Source organism: Polypterus senegalus, chromosome 9 (assembly GCF_016835505.1).
Source record: "Polypterus senegalus isolate Bchr_013 chromosome 9, ASM1683550v1, whole genome shotgun sequence".
In the NCBI taxonomy this organism is placed as follows: Eukaryota; Metazoa; Chordata; class Cladistia; order Polypteriformes; family Polypteridae; genus Polypterus; species Polypterus senegalus.
In genome coordinates, this window is record NC_053162.1 from 61837140 (window position 1) to 61848189 (window position 11050).

Consider the following 11050-nt stretch of genomic DNA (forward strand, 5'->3'; position numbering starts at 1 on the left):
ATTCAGCGGCAGCCATCAACTCACATGCAGATCCATAGGTGAAGGGCTTAAGCATTTCACTCTTCTAGTGCTCCTGTGTAGTATAATTATCTCCTGTACCGTCATCAGTTCTCACCTTGAACCTGTCCCAGTCATTCAATACACAAGACACAATGTTCCTCCGGATATCAAGAGTGAGCCTGATATGGCCGTGCAATATGTAACAAAGAAAATGGAAAAGGTAGGTGCCATCTCCGGGCATGGAAACCACTTGGTAAGTGACAGTTCTTTGATCGATGGTGATCACCTCGATAGACATGTTAATGGGGGTACGGTTGGAATGATAAAGGAAATGGGTACCTGAACAATGTAAACTAAGTGTAAAATACCTACACAATAACTATAATCATAATAAATGAACAATAAAACAGTGGAGAAGCCATGGATTAAATATAAAGGCTGTAGTTATTAGCAGGGAGACGAGAATCCCGTGGCGAAGCAAGGAAAGGAATGTAGAGACTGGAGCGACGGACGGCCTTATATAGGCAGGCAGCCAACAACGTGGGAGGCGTTGGGATGGGGGACCCAACGCCGCCACACGGTGACCGAGCTGCAGGCTATGGACGTATATATGTACGTAAGTAGGATTCAGTTAGCGTTGGGAACCCGTGTACCAAATTTCTTGAATATGGGCCCATAAGTAACAAAGACCGTTGAAAAGTTCAATATAGCGGCTGACAGTGGCATCATACCACCGAAATAAGTACGTACATTGGTTTCGGTTAGTGCAGGGAAGCTGCCTACCAAATTTCGTGAAGATGGGGCCATAAATAAGAAAGTTGAACATGGCAGACGTTGTCGACCGTTATGACCGTTATGCGTAGAATTTCAAAATGAAACCTGCTTAACTTGTGTAAGTAAGCTGTAAGGAATGAACCTGCCAAATTTCAGCCTTCTACCTACACGGGAAGTTGGAGAATTAGTGACGTTGGAAAGTTCAATATGGCGGCTGACAGTGGCGTCATACCACCGAAATAAGTACGTACATTGGTTTCGGTTAGCACAGGGAAGCCGCCTACCAAATTTCTTGAAGATGGGGCCATAAATAAGAAAGTTCAACATGGCGGACGTTGTTGACCGTTATGACCGTTACGCATAGAATTTCGAAATGAAACCTGCTTAACTTTTGTAAGTAACCTGTAAGGAATGAGCATGCCAAATTTCAGCCTTCTACCTACACGGTTAGTTGGAGAATTAGTGACATTGGAAAGTTCAATATAGCGGACGACAGTGGCGTCATACCACCGAAATAAGTACGTACATCAGTTTTGGTTACCGCAGGGAAGCCACCTACCAAATTTCGTGAAGACAGGGTTAGCCTTCTACCTGCACGGGAAGTTGGAGAATTAGTGACGTTGGAAAGTTCAATATGGTGGCCGACAGTGGCGTCATACCATCGAAATAAGTACGTACATTGGTTTCGGTTAGCGCAGGGAAGCCGCCTACCACATTTCGTGAAGATGGGGCCATAAATAAGAAAGAAGTAAAGAAAAAGAAAAGGAAACATTTTGAAAATAACGTAACATGATTGTCAAACTAATTGTTTTGTGTATTTGGCCGCAGGGTCACGAAGTTGTTTTTGTCTAACTGCATCAGAAAATGTACCAAGATGTCAGACACGCCTCCTTTTTAGTGTTTGCCGCGGTGTAGAAAAGGGATCCCGTATTTGCACTTGTCTAGGCTATAGCTCAGGGGGAGGAGGAAAAAAATTAAAAGTGCTAACTTTGACTTAAGGCAGAAGCGCAGTCAAGGTCTCAAAAGCCAGCACAGCTATGCACATGAGCCTGCCAAATTTCAGCCTTCTACCTACACGGGAAGTTAGAGAATTAGTGATGAGTGAGTGAGTCAGTGAGGGCTTTGCCTTTTATTAGTATAGATTAAACAAATTATTAACAACGCATGTACATCTGTTTACAGTTGTCTAATCAGCCAATCATGTTACAGCAGTGCAATGTATAAAATCATGTAGACACAGATCAGGAGCATAAGCAATGTTCACATCAAACACCAGAATGGGAAAAATATGTACTCTCAGGGATTTCGACTTGGCATGATGGTTGGTGCCAGAGAGGCCCGTTTGAGTATTTCTGTAACTACTGGTTTCCTGGGATTTTCACACACAATGATTTCTAGATTTTTTTTATTGAATAGCTTTTCCACAGACAAATCAACCAGTGTGCCCTAAAAAAACCAAAAAAACAAAAAAAAAAAAACACAAACATAACATATAAGGGGCACAACAAAACATTTGATTGGGACATCTTAACATACAGTAAGTTCCTTTCTTGAAAATTCATTTTTTATGTCAATTTTTATGCTTAAATATTAATTTTGTACTTTAGTTTTAAGTGAACCTCTTCTAATACTAAAGTGTCAGTCATGTAATCTACTATAGCCAGCACCAAACAGAAAAAAAAAATATCTTGTAGTCACAAAATACAAGGTAATTGCATCTTAACGTACAAATTATAAACCAATTGCTTCTTAAAAGTAAATTTTGAAACAACCTTTTCATAAAAAGAAGCTCAAAGCACAATATTTCTTGAAACACAATATACTGTTTTTGAAAAGTAAAAACCAAATTTCTTTGTGAATTACTGTACTACAACAATTATTGGTTTTACAAGCTGATCAGATACATAATGAGAAGAGATTGTTATATCTTACTATAAGAACCACAATTCTTATTTTTTATCAAAAGCTTTACATCAGTCCAACCATATTAATTTCCTGCTTATCCAGGGAAGGGTTGCAGAAAAGATGGAGCCCATCTTAGCGGTCGATGGGCATAAGTCAGGAAAATCATTTGGACAGGGCATAAGACATGAAGACAAGATGCACGCTCCTCACAAGAAGAATCTAGCATGCAATCCTAGTCTCCAATTGTGGAGCAGCAGCACTACCACTGTGCTTTGCATATAATAATGTTTTATACTTTAAGCTTGTGTTGACCAAGAAGGTATTAAAATTGTACAGAATCGTGTAATTGTTTGAAATATGTGGCATACTGCTGATTCACAAGGATGTCTGCAGAAGTAAACACATATGATTAATGAAAATAAGTTGTGATTCAGTGCAAACACATTTATTTATTAAAGACTGAGTTAATTAATGCATATTTTGATTATTATTCCGAGTATACTACAGAAAATGATAATACATAACTGCCTATTGAGCTCTTCCCTGTCCAAAACCAAGACCTGCAACAACGTGAACTACGTAGGAACAATGCTGTTCAAGGTGGAGATGTAGGAGGTCAAGGAGGAGATGCATTCATGTTGTAGGACATGTTCAGTAGTCCATATGTGGACGTTTTCCAGTTCTGAAAAGTTTCACATATTGTAATATCACTTTTGCAGGATTATGGCCTGAATTGCATAAAGTTAAAAAAATAATAAAATCTGATAATAAGGTCTATTTATTTGAGTTCAACAGACTTTATAAAATATCATAATATTTTATATGCCTTTTGAATTGCTTATGCACATTGCATGAAGAATAAAAATGATGTGTCATACAGTAGAGTACACTCCTAAATCACTTTCAAAGTTTGCTTTTTGCATGTCAGTATCATCTTTTATTTTCCATTAATGTTCCTGTTATTTATATATTTCACTGTGTGCTTACCTACATTATGTTCTATATTTCAAGTGCTTTCCTGTTTTTTTGAACATTGAATATGTTCAAATGCTGAAAGGCAGATAGTCTCTTGACCTCTAGATGCATGGTTTTTCATCTTGAATCAGCTAAGAGTTACTGTAATTTGACCCTGAAGCACTGAAAGATCATGCAGCAGTACCTGAATGCAAAGTAGTGCAATGATAATCAGACACTTCAGAGAGAGAGAGAGCAACAGTTGCAAAGAACTTCAGAAAAACTGAATACTCATTGTGAACAAAGGTTAGTTCTAACAGCTGAATCATGTATGATTCTAACACGCATTCAAAACCAAGTACAAATCATAATGCACAAACCAACGTTAAGCAAAGATTCAATGTTCAAAGTAATGACTGCTAAGTAAATATGACATGAGACACAATGTAATAGAAGCACTGTGGCTCTGCTATGTTAAAGATCCACAAGAAGGATCAGAATCCTGGACCAGTCACTGTCGCTGTAGCTTTTTCTAGAGGTACTTTTCTTTCCACATCCTAAAGATCTGAAAGTTACTTTAATTGTTCACTATAATTTGACTGTGTGCATAGGTATTCTTTCAGAATGAGTGGTGTTCTGTCTCCTCTCGATGCTGCCAAACTGGCATTTTTTATGTTGCTGTGCCTTTCAATGGACCTGGGTCATATCCAGAGTTAGTTTGTGCATCATAAATAATGTGGTTAGGATAACATTGTCCTCCTCACTATACTGCTTATTTAGTGCCCATTAGTTTAGTTGCAATTAATTATAACTATCATCACTCTGTTCGATTGCTGTGAAATGAACGTTTTCCAAAAATAACACTTGGTTTAAACTGCATTACCACTTACCTAAAATGAAACTATAGGGGAGGCCATATCGAGGAGTCTGCAAGGGCTTTCTTTGCTTAACATTGCTTTCTATACTGCGGAACACCCACTTTAATACAACTCACATACTAAGAACAAAAAGTAACACAACAGTAATGAAAGTAGGTTAAAAAAACAAAACAAGGTAGTTAAAGTTAAACTAATTCGTGGTAAAAATAGTAAACACATGAAAGTAGAAAAAGGCTAAGAACATCTGTTAAAAAGTTGGGATTGTCTAATACAGATCAATGCCTGTATTTATCTGGAATTATTCCTAGGAAATGCACTTAAAGTCTAGGATAAATATTTGTCTTACCCTAAAGTAGGACATCAGAAGTAGTTTTGAAGTCCCCTACACCTACTCCCAGACACAAGTAGGAGTTAATATTTCAAAGTGAATGTGAAGTCACAAATTTATAGCACATTGAACCCAAAATGATACTCATGATGGCATTTTGTAGTTTTCTGGAACTAATGCTACAGTTTAACCATAATAACAAAAATAATAATAATAATTTTCAAAGTAGAAGAAAAACAAACAGAAGAAGAAGAAGGAAAGCATGATACAGTAGAATTATCGTATTAAGCTGCACATAGTATGTGTTGCCACTTCGCAGCAACATGAAGAATGATACTGTTATGAGCACCATGATGGAACAACTGAGGTATGAATGAGAGGAGAACCTAATTTGTGGTCATATTTATTTAACACCGACAGCCATATTTTCAGAAGAATCACCTTCCCCTATTTATAATCATGGAAAATGCCTTACAAAGTAACAGTAACTGAAACTACCTAATGTTATTTCGTCGCTCTTTCTGAAGTTGCGTTCACTCTACCAGTGTTCCAGATTGTCTTCCAGACTTGCGTGCTAAGCCTCTCTCCATTATTCCCCCATATCTACTGTAAGACTTTATTTATCCAATGCCTCAGGAGTCTCTGCCTGCTTTCTCGAACTTTCTCTATCCAAATCACTGCTATTGCAAAACAGCATTGCCCCCATGGCCAAAAAACATAACGTTGCCAACTCTTTCATTTCATCTGACAGCGCATGGCTTCTTTGCATAGATGAAGAGATCACATGACATTCAAGATTTGTTATGAATATCTCTATGACATCAAAATATTTTTACACATTCATTGTTTTCCAGTGTTTCCAAAACATTCTGTGTTTCATGGAATGTGTGTGCTGATGCTGTCTGAATGCCATCTTCTGGCAGCTCCTAGCAATTTAGGCTAGCTCATGAGCTCTTCTAAATCCTTGTGAAGTTAGGACAAGTTTCCTAAATTAGAAAAATGCTATTAATTGTACTGCAAAGAGTAGGACCAAACTTGTGTCACTCTGAGATTTTTGATCCAGTTAGGTCCATTTTCCTACTCAGAGATGCTTAATAAAGACAAGTACAGATTATTAGACTTGGACCCTTGACCTTGCCTCCTATATCAACCTCCAAGCATTGGAAACAAGTAGGCTACTTTTTGAATATATAATAAAGATTCTATTCTTTTGAGCCCTGCAGTGGGCTGGTGCCCTGCCCAGGGTTTGTTTCCTGCCTTGCGCCCTGTGTTGGCTGGGATTGGCTCAAGCAGACCCCCGTGACCCTGTAGTTAGGATATAGCAGGTTGTATAATGGATGGATGGATGGATTCTATTATTTTCATATTTTAGAATTTTACAGAGAAGCAAGTTAAACAACTAATGCAAACAATGGTAATATTTGTAATGTTTCAATGTTTTTTCTAATATCACTACCTTACACATAATAAATACTTATCGCATATACATGTTCACTGAGTTAGATAAAGTACCTAAGGGTAGCATACTCATGATAAGTAAAGCAATGGCAGTGGTGTTTATCTGTGTGTGAGTGTAACTATTTATTGATTATCATTTGTGTTTGAATTGTTATGCAGGATGTTGCTTAAACTGAGCGTTGAATGATGGTGCTGATGTGTGTGATCCGGTAGAGAATTTGCAGGGCAGCTACCCAGGTGCACATATTCATGGCAGTGAATGAGGGAGAGCAGTGCAGTGCTATACCACTTGCCACGACATGAAGAGGCATCCAGGCATGAGGTACTGAGCTGTGAGGAAGAGAAAAAAAATTAATGAAGCCATTCTAGTGTAACTGAATAGCCCGAGAGAGATAAGAGAGTGGTTACTTACCAGAAAGTAGAGTTTAGGCATTTTGGGCTAAGCACACGCACATTAACATGGGTTGCAGATTTTTTCGCTACTTTACTGGTTACAGTTTGTGCAGCAGACTCCGTGAAGGTGTTCTTGGTAATTGGAGAGACCTGGAGGAGTTGTATATTGGGAACAGTGGAAAAGATCCCAATGCCATATAAGAAGGGGAAGATGGGAGTCAGAGTTTGTGCTAGTGGAGGGTGCACTGCAGGCTTCCTGAGCAGCCTAAGTAAGAATAGAAGGGGGTATACATACTCTTTGTTATCCCTGAAAACTTTAAGAAGTGGGGATAAATGTTATATGCTGGACATTAGTTTAATTTGAGTTCTTTTTTTCTAGCATACCCTGGAACAGATAGAGAAAAGCTGAATGGAAAAGAACAAAGATTGTTGTTGTGTTTCTGTTTTTGACTTGGAATATCTTTGGAGCCACTTCAAGTAGCCTGAACAAGGGAGAAGGGAAAAGAATAAGAGTCACAGTGTTTTTGTCTATCTGAAACTTTGTTTTTTTTTTCATTTTTTCACTTTTATCCATACATTTAAGAACTGCTAGTGTGATTTTTTTCATTGATCTCACTTAACTTCAACTTATTTCAATATTTATTGTGTGACGAGCGGCTGGGGGTGGTACCCCCCACCCCCGCCCAGAAGGACCGAAGGAGGGATTAGGCCTCCTCCGGAGCACGAGAGGGCACCCGACTTGGTTGGTATGGGGACCACGGGAACAGAGCATGGAAGCTCAACCCTATAAGGGCCATGGTCACCGCCAGGGGGCGTCCAGATGCCTGGAGAGCCCTGGTCCACAGCACTTCCTCAACACCCGGAAGTGCTGGGGGGACAAAGACCAGGGATACCTGGAGTGCTTCTGGGTGAACCATCTGTGTCCTCCTGTCTGTGTCCGGTCCAGCTTCCACAATTGATATCATCTTTTTTTTAAATAAAGAACTATTTATATTTGTGCTATCTTCCCTTTGTGTCTCTCACTCACCCTAGTTTATCTTCAGTACAACTACTAGATGCCCCATGGTAGAATCATTGCAAAGTATGCGGTGGGTACGGGGCATCAAGATACTAGTCTTAATTGCAAAAAGAAAGAATATACCATCCATTTTTAAAAATAAGCCTCACTTAAACAGAATCCTAGCAAGGCTGTATGAAGACCACATTTGCCTTGTAAAATGTTTTTTCACTTTTTATTAAGTTTAATATATTATTTATATCTGGAATTGTCTAATAAGGAACAACTTTTGTGGATATGCACAGATTCAGTGAAGTAAGACTGTGCAAATTCTTATGAGATAAAAGTCTACTGGCAGCATAATTAACATAAAGAATGTATACAGAATTAGTAACTTTCCTGTGAAGAATGGATATAATGGTTGTTTTCATTAGGATATAGGATACAGCAGGCTATGCGTCAAGTTGTTAAACGAGTGAATAAATGAATGAATGAATGAATGAAAAGATGGATGGAACAAACAGTGACACAACAAGTTGACAGTTACTAGTAATTTGTTGACCTGGATGTATTTACTGTTAGATGGGTTAACATAAACTGAATGGACAGCTATAAAGGTGGGAAAAGATTAGGTGCCAGCTATAAGAATGCCTTTAAATCTGACAAGGGGAAGACCTACAAAGGAAAATCAATACAGATGTGCTGAAAAGGTGAACATTAAACTCACTTAATTATCTCAGAAGCCTAACCATAATGTGGTATTTGTATTTCAAGTGCATATAAATACTGTTTGTATAATCACAACAACCATGCAAATAACTGCAACTGTAGACCTAGGAAAACATAAAAACTGCTTTTACATTAGAAAAGTACAATTTGTGACTAGCATAAACACTTTAAATTATGTGATTAAAATTTTAACTTTTTGGATGATGGCCTTTGAGACTATTGTCCAATATTCCCTACAGAATGAGTTTTTTTCCGGGTTATACAAACATTATATGCTGTATAAGCACTCCTACAATCCTGAAATATAAAGTCAATTACTTGGATGACAGTATGATTAATGGGGCATGAAACAATGGAACCTTTACTACCGAGGTCTACTTCTATGTCTCTATGGCCAGCAAGTACATTTGAATCAGTGACTAGCCATGCACCACAGCTGCAGCCAAGTGCATTGCAGCACCAGCTTCTTGTGTGGACTCAAATGGGTGCTGAATAAAAACAGCAGTCTGTCCATAAAAATATTCTGTCGCCTGTGGTACATATCATTCACCTCTATTCAACGGCGAGAGTTTATGCTGCCTCCTATCTTCAAGTCTGAGTGAAATGAAGCTGTGCGATGAAAAGTGCAAATGCTGTGAAGGTTATGAATGTGTGTGTTTGAATTCTCCATCTTTGACTTATTTGGTACACTTAATCCATGGAAACAGCTGTTACAAGTTTGTGATAAATAACACAATGACACATAAATAATGTGAATAGTTACTGCTTTAAACATGGAAGACAGCAAAATTGGATTTTTTTTGTTACCCTTCTCAGTGGCACACTAGTGCAGTGTTTAGCACTGCGACCTTAAATGTACGGTGTCCTGGGTTCATCTATCACATATTGTCCATATACATTGGAGGAAATAATTATTTGACCCCTCACTGATTTTGTAAGTTTGTCCAATGACAAAGAAATGAAAAGTCTCAGAACAGTATCATTTCAATGGTAGGTTTATTTCAACAGTGGCAGATTGCACATCAAAAGGAAAATCGAAAAAATAACTTTAAATAAAAGATAGAAATTGATTTGCATTTCATTGAGGGAAATAAGTTTTTGAACCCTCTAACAAAAAAAGACTTAATACTTAGTGGAAAAACCCTTGTTTGCAAGCACAGAGGTCAAACGTTTCTTGTAATTGATGACCAAGTTTGCGCACATTTTAGGAGGAATGTTGGTCCACTCCTCTTTGCAGATCATCTCTAAATCCCTAAGGTTTCGAGGCTGTCTCTGTGCTACTCTGACCTTGAGCTCCCTCCATAGGTTTTCTATTGGATTAAGGTCTGGAGACTGACTAGGCCACTCCATGACCTTAATGTGCTTCTTCTTGAGCCACTCCTTTGTTGCCTTTGCTGGGGCTGGAGCCCCAGAGCGAGGTCGATTGATGGTCATTTTGTGCTCCTTCCATTTTTGAACAATCGCACCAACAGTTGTCACCTTCTCTCCCAGCTTCTTGCTAATGGTTTTGTAGCCCATTCCAGCCTTGTGCAGGTCTACAATTTTGTCTCTGACATCCTTGGACAGCTCTTTGGTCTTTCCCATGTTGTAGAGTGTGGAGTCTGCTTGATTGATTGATTCTGTGGACAGGTGTCTTTTATACAGGTGACTAGTTAAGACAGGTGTCCTTAATGAGGGTGACTAATTGAGTAGAAGTGTCTAACCACTCTGTGGGAGCCAGAACTCTTAATGGTTGGTAGGGGTTCAAAAACTTATTTCCCTCAATGAAATGCAAATCAATTTCTATCTTTTATTTAAAGTTATTTTTTCGATTTTCCTTTTGATGTGCAATCTGCCACTGTTGAAATAAACCTACCATTGAAATGATACTGTTCTGAGACTTTTCATTTCTTTGTCATTGGACAAACTTACACAATCAGTGAGGGGTCAAATAATTATTTCCTCCACTGTACATAGATTTTGCATTTTCTCTTTGTATTTACTTGGGTTTTCCTTTAAAATCGCCAAAGTGGATGGTATGACAATAAAGCCTGACTTTGACATGAAAGGCAGGATAATTGGCAATCCCAAATTGTGCCAGTGTTGAAGAGAGAGTGTGTGCAAGAGTAGTCTGGTGCCCAGTCTATTGCTGGTTCTGGCCTTCCTCAGCCTGATGTTGCTGGGATAGGCTGTGGGACCTGAAAATGTGAATTGGACCAGGCAGGTTTGAGAATGCTAGGTTATGTTATCCATAATGTTAGCCTATGGCCTGAGTCTGCACAAGTCTGCCAAGAGTTTACTCCAGGTTCTTAGGTTTTCTTCCATGTCCTAAAGATATGCAACATAGGTGGATCGGTGACTCAGATTGAACACTAGGAGTGTGGGAGTGGGTATGTTTGAGTCGCACAATAGAATGGGCTCCCTTATAGCACTGTCTAATGCTGCAGTGGTTTTCTGTGGTTCTATAATTGAATTAAATGTGTTAGAGAGTGGATATTTGATGAATGTTCATAGGAAAACAGCAAGTTGTGCAAAATTTGTTTCTTTGACCTTTAAAATTGGATTGTTTAAATGGGTTTGCATTCTTCAAACATAGCCACATCTTTTAGAGTACAAACATATACTCCATAAATATTTCAGGCATCAATGTTTAAG